The sequence below is a fragment of the Marmota monax genome, unplaced genomic scaffold, assembly GCF_021218885.2.
Source record: "Marmota monax isolate L192 unplaced genomic scaffold, Marmota_monax_Labrador192_F-V1.1 WCK01_AAM20220418_F8-fsc00061, whole genome shotgun sequence".
In the NCBI taxonomy this organism is placed as follows: Eukaryota; Metazoa; Chordata; class Mammalia; order Rodentia; family Sciuridae; genus Marmota; species Marmota monax.
The window spans coordinates 17,919,889-17,923,388 of NW_026695230.1; the positions used below are offsets into that span (position 1 = coordinate 17,919,889).

The following is a 3,500-nucleotide window of genomic DNA, read 5'->3' on the forward strand; positions in this document are numbered from 1 at the left end:
TCCGTGATTCTCAACATGTCTGGGAAGCAGAGAAACAATAAAAGCATAAATACACCACACACCATTTAAATTTTTGCTTTTAAAAAAACATTCAATACAAATATACTCAGTAAGCTTGAGGGTATGTTTTCAGAGCAAAGTTAGGCATCCTACTGTACTCTGCGACCAATTATTTGTTGACTCAAATTTCATTCAGTTTTCTCTCAGCACATATCCTTTACTGTACAGATTAAAATTCTCTTTAATAGGCTTTTTGAAGAAGTTATATTAAATAAAAAGTCACTTTACTTGAAAGCCAACCAAAAAGTTATTTATTAAATGTAGGTATCTTTTCAATCAATGAAAACCAGGAGTTGCATTAGAAAACATCAACAGGATGGAAGAAAGACACTGTAATCTCTGTTTGATGTATTCCGTTAAATTTTTCATTGTCTCCATACCTAGTTGTTTGACCATTTGGTGACGTGTAACTGATAGAAGATACTCCTGCCTGGACAACCAGCTGGGACCCATCATTAAACTGAACCCACACAGCTCCACTAGTTAACTGTGTAGCCCAACCAACATTTTTCACAAAAACAGACTTCAAAAGTTGTGCTGATGTAGGAAGACAATCTTTTAGATTATTAGAAGAGACGTTTGTTCCTGAAGCTGTAGTGGTATGGCCAAGTCCTTCAGCTGTAACTATAGAAGGACTAAGCATGGGTGCCTGGGTTGGAGTAGTAGCACTATTCATGATCAATCTACCCAAAGATGGTGCATCTCTTATTGCACAGTTTGGATCTACACAAGGAGGTGGTGACAGGGCCTTAGGTGAACTAGTATTACCAGGTTTTCTTCCCACAATTATTGGGAAGAAGGGAGCACTCCCACTCTTCTTTTCCTCTCCTGAAATTACAGATTCCAGTGCTAAACAAATACGATGAGCCTCATTAGCATGGTCCATGTATATTTTTATTTCCTCTTTTAAGCTATGAATTTGATTTTCATCCTTTAAAGTGTAAGATTTCCCAGTCTTTTCAATTACTTGAATTAAATCTTCTGTTTTGTGTATTTTTGCTCCATCATAAAACCAAACCTCAAAATCAGCATCAGGAGAATTCTCCATCAAAATACATTTAGCGTATCTTGTAAAATAAGTGATTTAGGGAGATTTAGATCTTACAAGCTGTACAAATCTGGAAGCATATTGATATTTTTGCCAGTATTTTTCTGGTAAATTGTCAAAGTTGTACCTACTGATGTTGTCAGTAGGTAAGGGTGGTTTATCAGCAAGAGGAAAGCCTCTTCCATCATTGGGATAATATATAGTGATCATATTCCCATCACTAGATATTTGAAGTACTTCTTTCACATATTCTTGAGATGCATATTCCTTTAGAAGCTCCACACACACCTCCTCTGAATCAAGTATGCTCACCACAGCCTTTTTAGTTTTCTGTCTGATTGGTTTTAACCTGTGAGCAATCAAAGGAGACGTAATGCTTCGCAATGTGTGTTTCTGATATCCCACTGTTGACTCCATACCCCTAGTCTTGATTTGTTCTGAAAGAGGATCATTCATTTGCAGATTTCCAAACCACTGTTGTACAATTTCAGTTTGAGGTGTCTGGTCTGAAAATGGAAAAGGACTTTTTCCTGGACAAAGATGATTTGAAAGTGCTTGGTTGTTATCAGGTCTTTCAAAAGATCCAGAACTATGAGATGTCTTTTCTTTAAAGAAATGAAAAATATTGACATTGCTGTTTGTGGGTGGACATCGGTCTTCATTTTCTTCTATTCCTGATCTTTTGGACTTTGAAAGTGTTTCTGCTGAGTGACATTGTTCCATTGTATATGTTTTTGCTCGAGATTGACTATTAGAAGTGCCAGATCTATCAGAGGAATGGGCTCTATGGAGGTATCGAGAATGTGGCCTTTCTTCTGCATCTTGAATTACACTTCCTCTTCCACTGTTACTGGTTTCATGTACTTGATTTCCCCACTGAGTACAAAAACTGCTTCCATCTCCTGAAGAAAAGTCACTTGAATTTTTATGCTTTGGAAATACAGTCATTTTATTTGGAAGTGGCTGGCCAGTCAAGAGTCATCTTCTGTCAAGTAAACTACCACTTACACTGGTACTGGAAGAAGCCGTAACTGCAGTAGAAATTGTGGCATATCCACTATCAATTGAGTCTTCTACAGTTCCAAAATCTTTACTTTTTGTTGAAGAATTTCGGGACATAAAAGGATGGTCCAATATTGAAGACAGACTTAAAGGATCTGCTGGATTTCTACCAAGTAGCTGGTGAATAAGATCTTGGGCCTCTCTTGACAAAAACGTTGGCATTTCATAATCTGCCAATACGACTTTATTTAATGTGTTCTTGACTGTGTCAGTGTCAAAAGATGGTCTCCCAATTAGTAATGTATAAAACATGCAGCCCAAGGACCAAACATCAGATTCAAGTCCATGTGCACTTCAAGTTGCAATTTCTGGTGAAAAGTAATTAGGAGTTCCACATAATGTATAGTGCTTTTCATGTGGCATTGTCAATTGAGTTGCCAGCCCAAAATCGGCAATCTTGATATTCATATTACGAGTAAGTAAGAGGTTAGAAAGTGTGAGGTCCCGGTGTAATATGCCATGAGAATGAAGATACAACATTCCTGTGATGATCTGGTGCATGAAGTGTCCAGCTTCATTTTCTGAGAAAGGTTTCATTCTATTCTTTAGGTATCTGTTCATTTCACCATTATGACACATTTCTAATACCAGGTACACATAATTGTTATCTTCAAAATAGTTATATAGCTCCAAGATAGAGGGATGTTTCAATTGACAATGTATTTTCACCTCATTTTGGACTCGCTGTACCATTCCAGCTTTGTACATGGCTTTTTTATCTATCATTTTGATTGCAACTTCCAAACCAGTGTGAATGGACTCAGCTCTATAGACACCAGCAAATGATCCCTTACCGAGCAGATTTCCGACTTTAAAATCCTCAATCTTCTCGCCGATGCAAGTCGCCATATTCTCAGGCCCGGGCAGGCGCTCCCCGGGTCAGGTCCCTTTTCACAGTCCCTTCGAGGTGGAGCTCCAGGCAGCAAGCCGGTAGTGGTGCCCATCAGGCTCTGCCTTCTAGGCCGCCACTCTTGGCGACGATGCTAAAGCCACCGGAATTCCTCGACACCATCCGAGGCTTGGGCGGTGCCTCTGCACTCCCATTTTGAAAAACTCCCGCCGGTTGCTGTTGAAGCCAGACTGGTGGTGACGTCAGGAGACGTCCCTCCGCAGACAGGCCCGATTTGCCAGAATTTTATTGAGAACTATGCTCATTAGAGATATTGGTCTGAAGTTTTCTTCCTTTGATGTGTGGGTTTTGGAATCAGGGTGATATTGGCCTCATAGAATGAGTTCGGAAGTGCTGCCTCTTTTTCTATTTCCTGAAATAAATTGAAGAGTATTGGTATTAGTTCTTCCTTAAATGTCTTGTAGAAGACCTCACCTGTGT

The 3,500-nt window shown here is 39.3% G+C and overlaps 1 pseudogene; it reads right to left on the bottom strand.

Moving 5' to 3' along the window:
- Positions 1-336: 336 nt before the first annotated feature.
- On the bottom strand, positions 337-3,075 carry LOC124088559 (serine/threonine-protein kinase PLK4-like; annotated as a pseudogene).
- Between the last annotated feature and the right edge of the window lie 425 nt (positions 3,076-3,500).